A 17,235-nucleotide genomic window follows, 5' to 3' on the forward strand; every position below is an offset into this window, starting at 1 on the left:
CAAGGATGTGGACGTGCTTGCTGATGGTGCTAGTTGAGAGTGTGCAACGACATGGGCAGGTCGAGAGGCATCTTCGCATGCGCCATGGACAGAGGATTGACATGCATGCACAACAGTGGAAGAAGCAGTGCTGTCACCCGCAGACACTTTTTCTGGACCCTGGAGTTCGACCCACTTAGTCGGGTGCTGCTCAAATATTTGGGCATCGCTACACGCATTCTCCTCTTGACTCACTTGAAGATGGCCGGGTGAGAGACCCAAATCTACAAATGGAAAAGTGAACAGCTCTTCTGAGTGTCCAAGTGTGGAATCAATTGTCTCCGGGCACTCGGCATGGTCGGAGGAAGGAGGATCAGGGTGAGGAATATGCTACTGAGACTTGGCCATGTGAAAGACAGGGTGGTTTTGATGGTCTTGGAACAGGAAGGTCGAGTGACAAGATGTGGGTGTTTGTTGTAGCATAATATCAGCTTGCCCACAGCCTCGGCCTTGGCCTCTGCATGCACCATCACCATCACGTCCACTTACCCATCCCTTGCCACGCACCTTGCCCATTTTAAATGGAGGACAATATTTTCCACCTTCACTAGAAATGGCTGATTTTGTAACGCAGTTATATGTGATACATCTGACAGAGAACTATGGTTTTAAATAGCAGGCCTGTAGTTTACTAATACTATTCTTCACAGAGACCTAGTTTGACTAGCTTCACCGACACACTGCAACAAAATGGAAATGGAAGCCAAAAATGCCTGATTTTGGAATGCAGACATATGTGATACGTCTGACAGAGAACCACAGTTTTAAATAGCAGGCCTTTAGTTTACTAATATTATTCTTCACAGAGACCTCGTGTGAATAGGTTGACTGACATACTGCAAGAAAATGGAAATGGAGGCCAATATTTTCCATGTTCACTTGAAATTTTTGTATTTTTATCGCTGTAATATGGAAAAAAATCTGGCTGTATTCTGCAGTGCAAATAAGCAAATGGAGCAGAAAAATGGTGTACTCTAGATTGTTTTTTAAGCAAATAATCAGGATTAAGATATTAAAAAAACTAACCCTGGCCCCTGATATCTCGGGCTATGTCTACAAATATTTGTCACAGCAGGATCAGTCAGAAGTTGAACGTGCAATAGACCCTCTTGTGCTGTATCATGTACTGCAGCCTGTCACATACCCTGCCTGCCTAACTCCTGCTATCACCTTCACCACTGAAAATATGCAGCTGGATTAGTCCACAGAAGGACTGTTAGTTCAGATGGATATACACTGCTCAAAAAAATAAAGGGAACACTCAAATAACACATCCTAGATCTGAATGAATGAAATATTCTCATTGAATACTTTGTTCTGTACAAAGTTGAATATGCTGACAACAAAATCACGCAAAAATAATCAATGGTAATCAAATTTATTAACCAATGGAGGCCTGGATTTGGAGTCACCCACAAAATTAAAGCGGAAAAACACACTACATGCTGATCCAACTTTGATGTAATGTCCTTAAAACAAGTCAAAATGAGGCTCAGTATTGTGTGTGGCCTCCACGTGCCTGTATGTCCTCCCTACAATGCCTGGGCATGCTCCTGATGAGGTTGCGGATGGTCTCCTGTGGAATCTCCTCCCAGACCTGGACTAAAGCATCCGCCAACTCCTGGACAGTTGTGGCGCCCCTGAGGGTTCGACCGCTACAGGGATGCTGCACTTCTTTAATGGAGTGTAGTGTTCTTCCTCTGAGGTAAGGCCAGTGTGATGGTTGTGACCTAACTTTTTGCATCCAACACCACACTGCTCCCCTGGTTACAGGGAGACTGGGGAACACAAAGTGGTAGGAACCAGTTAGTGGGTGAGGGTCGAGAGCTTACAAGTTAGTTGCACTTTAGAATTCATATTTAATAAAAAGCCATCTTTGATCTTGGTCCTTTGTCTAGCCCTTGCTAGTCTATTGGCAGTCTGTCTGTCAAGTGGTCCTTCTGCTAATTAGTTAATTAACAATCTAATTAGTTAATTAGTTGGTCGTACTGTGCGGTCAAAATACTGTGTGTAATGTGACCTCCCTCCAGGAGCGCAGATCCTGGGCCTGTGCCGGTAAGGGACACAACCCTCGTACCCTGGCCTTGGGACGAGAGGTAGGTTGCAGACAAGGAATGTCTCAACCCGGCCGAGGACCAGGATCAAGAAGGCCCGGAAACTTTAGAGTGTGGCTCCCCAGCAAATATGTCCCAGGGAGGATGCAGACGGAGCAGAGTACGCCACCTGTCCTCACCTACTTGATATATTCAGAGGGATTCCGGCTGCAAGAGGGGTACTGGCCCCCGACACCCGACCTTGCATTCTATGTCCTGGACGGGAAAGGCCGGTTAGGCCTTGAGGATCCCACCGGGCATCGGATGGAGAGGAATTGCCACCCATGCCCTAGTCCTGAGAGGAGCTCAGAGGGAGACCTGGCCTATCTACACACGCACAGATGGGAGAGGGCGAAGTCTGTAGTGCAGGAACACTCTGGTGTAGGGTCGCTACTGAACATTGGACTTTCTCGGAGGTAGTCGGACCCCCGTCCCTGGTGGCCGCAGGACTCCGCAGGGAGTCACCTTCCCGCTGTCATCTCTGAGTGAGTAAAGCCTTGGAAGTTCACCCCTATGGCCTGCGGACTGTTTATTATGCGCCATACCATGCGACTCGGTGCCCGTACTCCCCGCACTACTACTCCCCCCCCTCCATCCTGTTTGCCTGCCCTGAGGCCTTGCTCCGCCTGTGGGGAGCAGTGAGAACTTTGGCCGCCACGACACCAGGCCTCGATGGACTGTAGCGGCGGCGTTGGTGACCCTTCACCAGGCACCACAGGTGGCGTAGTTGTTAAAATAAGCCACTCAACCCAGACGAGCCCACAACATCTTCCTTTTCATGTGACGGTCCGGGCCATGGCTACATCCCATCTCTTCGTCACAGGGCCCGACACCGAGTCCCCCAACACCCAGGGTAAACTCAAGACCAAAAGGGCTCCTTCGAGAATTGAGGCGTCACACAGTCTGTGGTGCAATGTTGGTGGATGGAGCGAGACATGATGTCCCAGATGTGCTCAATCGGATTTAGGTCTGGGTAAAGGGCGGGCCAGTCCATAGCTTCAATGCCTTCATCTTGCAGGAACTGCTGACACACTCCAGCCACATGAGGTCTGGCATTGTTCTGCATTAGGAGGAACCCAGGGCCAACCGCACCAGCATATAGTCTCACAAGGGGCCTGAGGATCTCATCTCGGTACCTAATGGCAATCAGGCTACCTCTGGCGAGCACATGGAGGGCTGTGTGGCCCTCCAAAGAAATGCCACCCCACACCATTACTGACTCACTGCCAAACCGGTCATGCTGAAGGATGTTTCAGGCAACAGATCACTCTCCACGGCGTCTCCAGACTCGTCACGTCTGTCACATGTGCTCAGTGTGAACCTGCTTTTATCTGTGAAGAGCACAGGGCACCAGAGGTGACTTTGCCAATCCTGGTGTTCTGTGGCAAATGCCAAGCGTCCTGCACGGTGTTGGGCTGTGAGCACAACCCCCATCTGTGGACGTCTGGCCCTCAAGGAGTCGGTTTCTAACCGTTTGTGCAGACACATACACATTTGTGGCCTACTGGAGGTCATTTTGCAGGGCTCTGGCAGTGCTCCTCCTGTTCCTCCTTGCACAAAGGAGGAGGTAGCCGTCCTGCTGCTGGGTTGTTGCCCTCCTATGGCTCCCTCCACATCTCCTGGTATCTGCTCCATGCTCTGGACACTGTGCTGACAGACACAGCTACCCTTCCTGCCACAGCTCGCACTGATGTGCCATCCTGCATGAACTGCATTACCTGAGCAACTTCTGTGGGTTGTACTGTAGACACCGCCTCATGCTACTGTACCTCTAGGGGTGAGAGCAATGGCAAAATGAAAAAGTGACCAAAACAACAGCCAAAAAGGATGAAAATAAAGAAATGGTCTGTGGTCACCACCTGCAGAACCACTCCTTTATAGGGGGTATCTTGCTAATTGCCTATCATTTCTACCAGTTGTCTGTTCCATTTGCACAACAGCAGGAGAAATTGATTCACAATCAGTGTTGCTTCATAAGTGGACAGGTAGATTTCACAGAAGTGTTATTGACTTGGAGTTACATTGTGTTGTTTGAGTGTTCCCTTTATTTTTTTGAGCAGTGTATATATGTTGTGGAATACATATACTAACTATAAGCAAGCAAATCTCTCCCTAGCTCAGCAGCACCTCTCCCTACTCTGCCTGTTTCCAGGGTAGACTGTGACGAGCATGGCGGCACCAGGTCTTATATAAACCTGATGATGCTGTGCGGCCAGCCAATCACTGTAATGCCACAACCAACATGGCTTCGGCATTACAGTGCATGGCAAGCAATCCATGCATGTTAATTGGTTCTCTAAAGAGCGCCAAACATGTAGGGCAGGGACCCGAGCCCCCGCCCAAACAACCCGGAAATACTCACCGAGCGCGAGCTTGTCGAGCACCGTAATGCTCGGGCGAGTACCGACTAGTGGCGAACACATTTGCTAATCACTAATTCTTATCCATGATATTAGGTCCTTTGCTTGGACAGTTAAATTCAGCAGAATTTCTGTGCATAAAAAGCAGCAGAAAAAATGCATCATTTACATAACATGTGAACATGGCCTAAATGTCTAAGTAATGTAGTGGATGTGATTTTCATTTCAGGAAAACTCCACTCTCAAAGCATTTAAAGACACTGTTGTACTGTGCAGTTTTGGTGCTTTTTCTCAATGTAAGTGACGCGCCCCCTGGGCCATGTTGTTAGGGATACCCGGAGCCGGATCAGATGGGGGTTGTAGTCTCCGAGTGGCTGTGACCCGGTCCGTGCCCAGGGTGTCAAACTCAGTGTGCGGCAGTCCTTGCAGATGTTCTTAGTGTCGACTACGCCACCCGTTGATTTGCGGTCAAAAGGCCGCCGCTGCAGGATGGTCCGCTGAGGCTGGTGGTGTGTGTGCAGCTGTGGTAGTATAACCCCCAACGGGAGGGGTATAGCCTCAGGGGGTCAGACGTGGATGATGGTGGTTGTGAAGGTGCAGCAAGGAGACTCAGAGGCATGAAATGCAGTTTCAGGGTTTTTACTCACTGGTGTTGCTCGGGTCACTCTGTACAGCAGTGACCACCCAAGCCGTGCTGCGTCCACCAGGTGCGGGACTCGGTCAACTCCCGGGCAATTCCTGAGTATGGTCCTGAGCTCCCTTCTTCTCTCTCTCTCTGGCCGTTCTCACCAGGGATCCACCTATGTCCGGCTCTCTCGGGTCTCTTGGTGGTTGAACCTTCTCTGGCTTCCCTGACCCTATGCTCGGTGTGCCATTCTGGTGGATTTGGTGAGGGTCGTGGCAAATCTTGCCCACGACCTCCGGTTCCTGGCTAAGGTTTGCTTTGGCCTCCGCCAGCTTGGGATCCGGTACCCTTTTTGCCGACCCTTCACCCTTTTGTCCTTATTCTGGGATCTTGGGGTCCCCTCTCGTCCTGCGCCTCTGGGTCCCTCTTCCTTCTCCTCTCCTGGAGTTACTGCTGACTCACTGACTGACTGACTGACCCTGTCCTAAGATGGTGCCCACCTTATATACTCCCTCTATGTGTGAGCTCAGGTGACCAGCACCCAATGAGCTCCTATCTTTACCCAGACTACTCCCCCTATCTGCCCCTACACTACTGGGATGTTCCACCCCCCTCCCACTCCAGCCAGGGACAGACGCTGTCGTACCTGCACATAAACTGGTGGAAGTACCGTCGTTCTGTCCCCCGGAAATGGGATGTATGTAGTGCATGCAGCCTACTGAGCTTAGTTCCACACTCCATCCTTACCCGGGAGTGGAATACCACACCTCTGGCTTGAGGTGTAATACCCCTGTAGCAGCCGAGTCCTCAGGGTGCTACATTCCCCCCTGGTAAATCACAGCACGTCCTCGGGCTGTAAAAGAATACAAACATCCAAAAACATACAATTTTTTTTTCAAAACATCATAAACATATAAAACACTATATATATCATAAAACTTTTCATATAAAACTTTCTTGTTTCTCCGGCCACGGTGCAACTTGTGACCGGGTAAAGTGCAACAGTCTCCTGTAGAAAAAACACAGTTTCCTATAAAACCGGTAGGGGGCGCTTTAAGAAGCGCAACTATGTACAAAGGGGAATATGGCCGCTCTCAGTCCTCGGCCAGTGGGGAAAAGGAATGGCTGTTCACAGTCCTCAGCCTGTGGGGAGATGGGACACACTGTAACAGTTCACTTGCTGGTCCCGACGGGGACTACACTTTGGTAGCAACAGTTTTTGTACCCACACGGGTAACTATTTACATATTCTATTTACAGTTCATCAGTGGCGGTGTGCTCTTGGCTGAGGGTAATCTTTAGACCCGTCCGGGTCCTCTTGATCCTCCTCACCCCGTAGCTCCTTCTCAGTAAGTCTATGCACGTGCAGGGCATACGGGCCCTTGGCGCACTGATGCCGGGTGAAGGTGACCTCATCACCTAGGTATAGGTCACGACCTCTGTGTCCCTCCGGCAGATGACTTTCAACGTCTCTGCGGGTGACAAAGACGTCGCCGGGGGTCTTGTGGTCCCGGATGAAACCCCACCCGTGCTCCAACTGGAATTTTATTACAGTCCCGCTGGCACGGGGACCGTGGGCAGCACGGGGGTTTCTGCGGGCTCGGCTCTTCTGCTCGGCGCTCTTCACTTGGAGCCGCTCCTCGCGGACCCGCCTCTCTCGTCGCTCTCTAGCAAAAACCTCCAATTGTTGCTGGCAGCACTCCGCACGCTGGGCTGCGGCTGCCCGGGTCTCCTCGGTGAACCCGATGAGGTCTTCTCCGGTGGGGTCCCACGCAAACTGCGCTTCCTCCAACGAGAGTGGGGTGATCTTGGCGGGCGCCGGAGCCGGGATCAGGGCCTCATCCAGGGGTCTTTCCTTCCGGAGTCGGGGATGGTAATACTCCGGTGGCCACACAAAGGGCTGCCCATCCGGGCATGTGTGCTGGGCAAATAGGTCTTCACCCAGGTGTGGCGCTGTGGACGTTGAGGGCGCTGTTGTGGTGGCGGCGCCCGGGTTCACCAGGCCTTGCGACCAGGCCTGGGGCACCCTGAATGTAAAGGGCACCGTGAAGACGGCGGCGCCCGGGGTTACCTGGCCCAGTGACCAGGCCGGTGGCTCAGTGGAGGTAGAGGGCGCTGTTGGCACTGCGGCGCCCGGGGGCACTCGGCCTTGCGACCAGGCCGGTGGCGTCTCCTGCTTGGCCGTGCTCTGGATCGAGGCGCGTGACGTCACAGGGGGCGTGGCCGCGGCTCCGGCCGCTTGAGGCCTAGCTTGGAGCGATGACGCAGCGGCTACGGGAACGGTGAGTGGGGCTTCGGGCTCTGCGACGGGGAGCTGGGGCAGGTTTACGGCTTCTGGGCACGGGATATTGTCGTCCCCATTACCTGCCTTCATCTCTTCGGCTCCCTCCGCGGCGTTGTCTCCGGCCGTCGTCCCTCCTTCGCCGTCCTCAGAGGTGGACTTGCTCCTCGCTGCGGGTGGCATGCTTCGCTGGCAGGCTCCAGCCTGCAGGGCCATCTCTCGGGTCCACTCCGCCAGTGTTTCCTGCTGCACCCGGGCCATCCTTCGTGCGAGGCCCTCCAGCGCGGTCTGTGCACGCTCCCGATCTCCGGGGAGCTGCGCCAGGATCTCCAGCAGGCCTTCTGGAGTGGTGGCCTGCAACAGGCTCCTGACCACAGGGTCGGTGCTGCCTGACTCTCCCTCCATCTCCGGGTGTGTTCTCTCTGGACTCCTCCAGGCTGCTCCCATCTTCTTCCTTTTGTTCTGTATCCGCCCACATTGGGGGTCGTCCTGGGGCAACTTTGTGATTGCCAGTTCCAGGGGCAGTTCCCTCACGCTGATGGACATATCAATCATCACAGTCTCTGCTGGTGGGGGCGGTTTCCACTTTTGGCGCCATTTCCGATCCTGGCCCACGATGGGAGGTGGCCTCTTGCCATCCTCTGGCACGCCCATAATGGCGTCCGCTCTGCCAAGGCGGGAAATCTTCTCAGATGGCGGGAACCGCTTCCCAGTGGCGGGAAACACTGCAGATGGCGGGAAAAGACTGCAGATGATGGGCAAATGGCGGGAACTGATCCGAGATGGCGTCCGATGGCGGGGACCCTCTGGAATTGGTGGGAGACTTCGTTTTGAGGTAAATGCGAATTTTTCTTCAGGCACGCAGTACCCGGTTGTTGCGGGCACGTGATCCTGCCGACTACGCCAAAGTTGACGCGCCCCCTGGGCCATGTTGTTAGGGATACCCGGAGCCGGATCAGATGGGGGTTGTAGTCTCCGAGTGGCTGTGACCCGGTCCGTGCCCAGGGTGTCAAACTCAGTGTGCGGCAGTCCTTGCAGATGTTCTTGGTGTCGACTACGCCACCCGTTGATTTGCGGTCAAAAGGCCGCCGCTGCAGGATGGTCCGCTGAGGCTGGTGGTGTGTGTGCAGCTGTGGTAGTATAACCCCCAACGGGAGGGGTATAGCCTCAGGGGTTCAGACGTGGAGGATGGTGGTTGTGAAGGTGCAGCAAGGAGACTCAGAGGCATGAAATGCAGTTTCAGGGTTTTTACTCACTGGTGTTGCTCGGGTCACTCTGTACAGCACTGACCACCCAAGCCGTGCTGCGTCCACCAGGTGCGGGACTCGGTCAACTCCCGGGCAATTCCTGAGTATGGTCCTGAGCTCCCTTCTTCTCTCTCTCTCTGGCCGTTCTCACCAGGGATCCACCTATGTCCGGCTCCCTCGGGTCTCTTGGTGGTTGAACCTTCTCTGGCTTCCCTGACCCTATGCTCGGTGTGCCATTCTGGTGGATTTGGTGAGGGTCGTGGCAAATCTTGCCCACGACCTCCGGTTCCTGGCTAAGGCTTGCTTTGGCCTCCGCCAGCTTGGGATCCGGTACACTTTTTGCCGACCCTTCACCCTTTTGTCCTTATTCTGGGATCTTGGGGTCCCCTCTCGTCCTGCGCCTCTGGGTCCCTCTTCCTTCTCCTCTCCTGGAGTTACTGCTGACTCACTGACTGACTGACTGACCCTGTCCTAAGATGGTGCCCACCTTATATACTCCCTCTATGTGTGAGCTCAGGTAACCAGCACCCAATGAGCTCCTATCTTTACCCAGACTACTCCCCCTATCTGCCCCTACACTACTGGGATGTTCCACCCCCCTCCCACTCCAGCCAGGGACAGACGCTGTCGTACCTGCACATAAACTGGTGGGAGTACCGTCGTTCTGTCCCCCGGAAATGGGATGTATGTAGTGCATGCAGCCTACTGAGCTCAGTTCCACACTCCATCCTTACCCGGGAGTGGAATACCACACCTCTGGCTTGAGGTGTAATACCCCTGTAGCAGCCGAGTCCTCAGGGTGCTACATTAGCATTCATGAAGAGCTTGAAAAAAATGCATGTAGGAAAAAATGTGCAGAATCAAAGCTTTTTCGCACTATAAAAACCATATTAAAAATGCAGCTTCACATCAGCATCAAATAAGCATCAAAGAAGGAGGAATACCATCCATCCTTGTGGTACCTTCATCCGTATAGACTCCTGCATCTTCCGACTCTGGCTGCAGATACCACACAGTGTATGGGGGAGAGACACATATGCAGGGGATCGCTGCATAGGTGCCGGGTCAGAGCAGCTTTATCGGATGATTAGCTGCGGATCGGCGGATTTTTACTCTCGCTGACTTTGGTGCGGAGAGGTGGGCGGGATTATGGGCATGGTGAGCAGTGCATATTAAATCCAAATTAATATCACTGATGCCGGTGTAAAGGTGTGAGCAGGATTAAGGGTATGGGGAGCTGTGCCTATTCATTTTGAAATTTACTATCAGCAACATCAACACAGAGGGGTAAGTGGGATTATGGGTGTGGGGAGCAGTGCATATTCAGTTTGAATTTACATATGCTTGAATTTGCGTGGTTGTGAATTGTCCAGTGCTTACAGCAAGAAAACTGGAAAAGTTGCAGCAATAAAAGTTACATATTCTGAAAGGGTTGCCCAAGCCATGTTTCAGGATACCATTAGTATCCTACTAAAAGCTCGTCTGACAGATTCCCTTTAAAGAACTCAGCAACCATGAAATAATCAGAGAAAATTGTTATTGCTTCCTGTGGTGCAAACACCTACAGAAAACAAGCAGTTGAAAAAGCGCAGCATTTGTGCTATGTGTGAACACGGCTACAGCATTACATATTTATTATCCATTTTTTATCCAACCATGTGATTTTTTCCCCAAAAAAAATACTTCAAAAGGTTTATGTGTTTCCATTCCAAAGCAGGGGCCCAGTCCTACGTAGGTTTCTACCAAATAGCATCACACCAAGTGAAACACAAAAAAAATCCTCCTTTTCACAAAAAAAATAAATTTAGTTACAATAAATTGTAGTAATGAAAGACAGAGAATTTTAGTTTGGGCCTGTACATGGACCTTCATCCTATGTAGGCTCTTATGGGGCAAATACACAGTTGATGACCAAAATCTTATTTTCACTAAAATGAGATGGTTAGAAAATTGTACTCATGGGTGATGGGTGAGGATACAGTAGGTGAGGGTAGAGCTGGTCGTGCAGCGGTATGGTGGAGCGGTGGTTACTGCAGGTTGGAGGCTTGTCGGAAGAGGTGAGTATTCAGGTTCCTTCTGAAAGTTTCCATGGTAGGCGAGAGTCTGATATGTGTTGGGGTAGAGAGTTACAGAGATGGGGGAATGCACTCGAGAAATCTTGTATACGATTGTGGGAAGAGGAGATAAGAGGAGAGTAGGGAAGGAGATCTTGTGAGGATTGGAGGTTGCGTGCAGGTAAGTACCGGGAGACTAGGTCACAGGTGCATAGAGGAGACAGGTTGTAGATGGCTTTATATGCCATGGTTAGGGTTTTGAATTGGAGTCTCTCGGCAATGGGGAGCCAGTGAAGGGATTGACAGAGAGGAGAAGACAGGGAATAGCGGGGGGACAGGTGGATTAGTTGGGGAGAAGAGTTTAGGATAGATTGGAGGGGTGCGAGAGTGTTAGAAGGGAGGCCACAGAGCAGGAAGTTGCAGTAGTCGAGGTGGGAGATGATGAGGGCATGCACTAGTGTTTTTTCAGATTCGTGGTTGAGGAATGTGCGGATCCGAAAGATATTTTTAAGTTGGAGTCGGCAGGAAGTGGAAAGGGCTTGAATATGTGGTTTGAAGGAGAGAGTAGAGTCCAGGGTTACCCCGAGGCTGCGAGCTTGCTGGACTGGGGAGAGTGGGCAGCCATTGACTTTGATGGATAGATCAGTTGGGGGGGTTGAGTGAGACGGTGGAAAGATGATGAATTCAGTTTTATTCACGTTAAGTTTTAGAAATCTGGCAGAGAAGAAGGATGAAATAGCAGATAGATATTGTGGGATTCTGGTTAGTAGGGAGGAGATATTGGGTCCAGAGATGTAGATCTGTGTGTCATCAGCATAGAGGTGATACTGAAAGCCATGGGACTCTATGAACTGTCCCAGGCCGAAGGTGTAGATGGAGAAGAGTAGGGATCCTAGGACTGAGCCTTGGGGGACACCGACAGATAGGGGACGTGAGGAGGAGGTGATGTGTGAGTGAGTGGGAGACACTGAATGTCCTGTCTGTTAAATATGATGAGATCCAATATAAGGCCAAGTCTTTGATGCCAAGAGATGAGAGAATCTGTAGTAATGGTCCACTGTGTCAAAGGCAGATGACAAGTCCAGGAGGGGGAGGACAGAGTAGTGTCTCTTGGATTTGGCAGTTAATAGGTCATTGGTGACTTTAGTCAGGGCAGTTTTAGTGGAGTGTTGTGGTCGGAAGCCAGATTGTAACCGGTCAAAGAGGGAGCAGGAGGAGAGGTGGGAGGAAAGTTCAGAATGGACGTGTTATTCCAGTAGTTTTGAGGCATAAGGGAGAAGTGATATGTGGCGATAGCTAGTCAGAGAGGATGGGTCAAGGGATGGCTTTTTGAGGATGGGTGTGATCGAGGCATGTTTGAAGCATGAGGGGAAGACACCAGTTGTTAGTGACAGGTTGAAAAGGTGGGTTAGGGTTGGGATGAAGACTGTGGTCAGGTTAGGGATGAGATGGTATGGGATTGGGTCAAGTTCGCAGGTGGTGAGGTATGATTTGGAGAGTAAAGAGGAAAGTTGAACATCCGCAATGCTGGAGAAGCTGGTTTGGAGGAGGAGGGTTGAGTAGATATGAGGAGGGGCTGTGGGGACTTTAGGCAAAAGCTTTGTCTGATGTTGTCAATCTTCTGTTTTAACAATGAGGCAAAGTCTTCAGCTGAGATGAGGGGAGAGGGAGGAGGCACTGGGAGACGGAGGAGAGAATTGAAAGCGTTGAATAGCTGTTTAGGGTTGTGAGACAGAGAGGATATGAGAGATGAGAAGTAGTTTTGTCTTGCTGCAGTAAGTGTGAACTTGAAAGTAGTGAGGGACTGTTTGTATGCAATGAAATGCTCGTTGGATGCCCTTCGCAGTTTTTTAGTCAGGTTGGTGTGCCAGGGTTGCCCGTTGAGTGGGAGAGGTGTGGTATGTGTGAGGGGGGCGACCAAATTGAGAGCTGCAGCTGTTGTGGTGTTATATAAAGTGGCAGCAGCATCTGCATCGTGTAATGAACTTATGCCTGTGAGAGGGAGAAGGTATTCAGAGAGTGAGTATAGGCCAAGGTGTTTGAGATTTCTGTGAGGGTGTGCAAGTTTGTGGAGTGGGGCTTGTGCACCTGGAGAGAAGAGGGAAGAGAATGTGAGTAGGTTGTGGTCAGAAAGAGGGAGAGGTGAGGTAGAGAGGTTAGATACGGAACAGAGGCGGGTGAAGTTGAGGTCCAGTGTGTGGCCATCTTTGTGAGTGGGGGCAGAATACCATTGAGCAAGGCTGGAGGAGGAAGTGAGGGATAGAAGCTTGGAGACAGATGAGTGGGAAGTGTTAATGGGGATGCTGAAGTCACCCATGATGATAGCGAGGATGTCAGCGGAAAGGAAATGAAGCAGCCAGGTTGTGAAATGGTCAAAGAAGGTAGTGGCTTGTCCTGGGGGGCGGTAAATGACGGCCAGTTGGAGGTTGGAGGGGGAGTTGATGCACACACAGTGCACCTCAAAAGAGGGGAGAGTAATGGAGGTTGGCAGTGGGATTTGGGTGAAGGAGCAGTTGTCTGACAGGAGAAAACCTTCTCCTCCACCATGCTTGCCATTGGAGTGGGGTGTGTGAGAAAGATGGAATCCACCATACGAAAAGTGCAGCTGGGGAGGCTTTGTCAGAGAGGGTGAGCCAGGTTTCGATGATGCCGAGGAAGGAGAGTTTGTTAGTAATGAAAAGCTCATGGATGCAGGAAAGTTTGTTGCAGACGGAGCGAGAGTTCCATAGAGCTCCTGTTAGTAAGACTGGGGAAGCGGGGAAGCGGGGGCTGAGTGGATGGGTATAAGGTTTGAAAGGTTGAGAGAGTTTGTGACAGATCGTGGATAGGAGGCGGAAGTGGCTGTGGGGATGTGCAAGGGAGGTGAAGTATTTGGAGAGGTATTACTGGCAGTCAGAAGGAGCAGGGAAAGTATTAGAAGGTGGGAACAGGAGAGGGCATGAGGCGGCTGTTTGTTTTTGGAGACACAGGAGTGAATATTGAGAAATCGTTCTGAGGAGGAGGTGAGATGAATGGGGAGGATGGAGGGAGAGATGCTTACTAGGTGAAGGGATTAGGGGGGTTAGTAGAAAGTGAAGGACTACAAGAGAGAGTGAAAACATACGGAAACGTTGTTTACTTTGCCTGGGTATCCAGTTTCCTTCTGTTCCCTTCAGGTTCAATTCATGATTAATTCAATTCCACACTTGTATGATCACACTTGGTGATACACACTGGCCAGACTATGTCACCAGACTTAGATTTCACAATATATATGCTAGCAAATGTATTCAGCTGTTAAACAGAGGGGAGAGGCCTCTGACTCATGTTTGTCAGATAAGTACAAATTGGGCCAAATGCAGGATATAAAACACAAGCAAAGTAAAACAGGCTGGTGATAAAGAAAAGTGTTGAATAGGGGTCGTGCTGTGGTCCCCTTACAAACATACCAGGTTAGTGCAGACAGGAATGGCAAGATAGATCACACATACAGTATGTGGTTATTTCACAGATAAAGCCTAAGGAAAAAAACAAACAAACAAAATGAGCATATACCTTACAGCAAGTCAATAAGTAGATAGTAATAGTACATGTAAATAACATAGGATACTTAGTTAATGCTATTCTGATCAAGAAAGCATAAAAGCCATCCAACACAACAAGGTGTACCCATCAGGATGGTCCTAACCTGAGTATATTATTGTTTTTTTCTTGGGCATTGTCTGAAATCGCCACAGTGTGTATGTCCTCTTACACTTTGCACATATACCAGCTTATAGTCCAGCTCATTTTTTTGGTTTTGCTGTAATCTCTTGTACTTTGTATAAACAGGGGGTGTGAACCCCTTGCTGAGCTAGGTATCTCATCTGTATAGCTTCCCATAGATGGATGTCTCAGTCTGACTTTGTCCGGCTCTGCCCTTATTCACTTAGAAGTAGTTTGACACATGGTAAGGTTTTAAAACTAGAGACAGGTTAGTACTGTTCCGATGGGCACATCTTGTCATGGTGGGATGGCTTTTATACCCTATGAACCCTATATTATTTACATACACTATTACTATTTACTTATATTTTTTCTATAGGGTATATGCTCATTTTGTTTTGTTTTTTTGTTTTTTTCTTTGTTTTTTTGTAATTAAAAGTCTAGATTTTTGCTTTTTTTTATTTTGACAAATTCAACTCCCTCTTTCAAAAAACGACTAAGTAAGAAATGCTAGGTATTTACGTACACATACAGGAAAACAAAAGGTTTCTGTCACCATAAGATTTGGATTGAATTCATTTACTCATCTTTAATGGGTTTTATTGTTTTCAACCTTGTTGCAAAATGTGTGTAAATGCTGAATTTCTACATTTCTTTTATTTTTCATTTGCAGTGTTTTAGTAATCTGTAGGAACATCTGCAAGTAAGGACTGGTTAACAGGATTAATTAGCAAAAAGAGAAAAAGTAGTAATTATAGTTTCAAACATAGTAACAATGAATGTAATAGGAAGTTTACTGAATTGTGAATGGAGATTGCAATTCTGGTTCAGTCTAAGAAATGACACATGATTGAACACAGCTGAATGCGGCCATAGATGTAAAGAATAGTCTTGATTAGAAGAACTTTCTGATATTTCTCAATAGTGGAACATTCATATGTGTGCTATGGTCACAATAGTCCTAAACAATGATCTAAATATTTTACAGGTGATATATTAGCCAAATAAAGAACAATATGAAAAGAACCAAATAATTATGCTACAATATTAATAAATTAGTAAATACTCATTAAAACATGATAGAACTTTGTAAAAGAATGATGGGGTAGATGACACTGCCAACTGTCTCAAAGGAAAAAACAGGCATAAAGTCTATGCATATAATAAGGAGAAGACAGTGTTGTACTGGTTTGTCAAGGGCCCACAGTAACAATACATCTGGGGCCAATACATCAGTTACAAATATTACCTGCACCTGAGTCACAAATACCCAGCCAACACATTCCCCATACATTTGAAAAGGAATGTTGGTGTGACGCCTCTACTCAGAAAGCCCGTGTTTTACCCTGGGTGTTCGGGGACTCGGTGTCGGGCCCTGCGTGGTAGAGATGGGATGCAGCCGTGGCCCGGGCCCGACCCGTGCTCAGGGCCGTCACATTAGAAAGAGATGGTGTGGGCTATTCCGGGTTGAGTGGCTGATTTTTACGACTACGCCACCTGTGGTGTCTGGTGAAGGGCCACCATTGCCGCTAGCAGTCCGCTGAGGCTCGATGTCATGGCGGCTAAAGTTATTACTGCTCCCCACAGGCGGAGCAAGGCCTCAGGGCAGGCAAACAGGATGAAGGGGGGTAGCAGTAGCGCGGGGAGTACGGGCACCGCGTCGCGTGGTATGGCGCGTAATGAACAGTCTGGAGGCCATAGGGGTGAACTTCCAAGGCTTTACTCATTCAGAGATATTAGCGGGAAGGCGACTCCCTGCTCCTCGCGAAGTCCTGCGGCCACCAGGGACGGGAGTCCGACTACCTCCGAGGAAGTCCAGTGTTTGGTAGCGACCCTGCACCAGAGTGTTCCTGCACTACAGACTTCACCCTTTCCCGTCTGTGCATGTGTAGATAGGCCGGGTCTCCCTCTCAGCTCCTCTCAGGTGTATGGGTCAGGTGGCAATTCCTCTCCATCCGACGCCCAGTGGGATCCTCAGGGCCTAACCGGGCTTTCCCGTCCAGGTCGTAGAGTATGAGGTCGGGTGTCGGGGGCCGGTTCCCCTCTTGCAGCCGGAATCCCTCTGAATAGATCAGGTAGGCGAGGACAGGTGGCGTGCTTCGCTCCGTCTGCATCCTCCCCAGGACCCATTTGCTTGGGAGCCACACTCTAAAGCTCCCGGGCCTTCTTGATCCTGGTCCTCGGCCGGGTTGAGACATTCCTTGTCTGCAACCTACCTCTCGTCCCAAACATCGGGGTACGAGGGCTGTGTCCCATGCCGGTGCAGGCCCACACAGGATCTGCGCTCCCGGAGGGAAGTCACATTACACACAGTTGTTTGACAGCACAGTGACAGCCGACAGACTAGCAAAGGCTAGAATGAATGTCCGAACAGACCAAAAGAACAGGACAGAACCAAGATCAAAGATGGCATTCTATTAAATACTAGATTTGAAGTGTAACTAACTAGTGTTCCTCCACCCACACCCACTAACTGGTTCCTACCACTTTGTGTTCCCCAGTATCCCTGTAACCAGGGGAGCAGCACATAGTGCATAATAGCTCCCTCTGGTGGAAATGTGGTGTTGGATGCAAAAGGCTAGGTCACTACCATCACACCGGCCTTACCTCAGAGGAGAAACACCACACTCCATAGAAGAAGTGCAGCATTCCTGTGGCGGTCGAACCCTCAGGGGCGCCACATTCCCCCCTGGTAAAGCACAGCACATTCGCGGGCTGCAAAGGAAGTAACACCTAGGAAATTTTCTTTTTTTAATAACAAAACTATCATCCCTTTATGGGAGGCACATCTCTTAAACGTTGCATAACGAGGTATAAAAGTGTAAAAGTGCAAAAGTACAAAATTATAAAAG

This window comes from Phyllobates terribilis, unplaced genomic scaffold (genome assembly GCF_046119375.1).
Source record: "Phyllobates terribilis strain yellow unplaced genomic scaffold, ASM4611937v1 Scaffold_7__3_contigs__length_470593459, whole genome shotgun sequence".
Lineage (NCBI taxonomy): Eukaryota > Metazoa > Chordata > Amphibia > Anura > Dendrobatidae > Phyllobates > Phyllobates terribilis.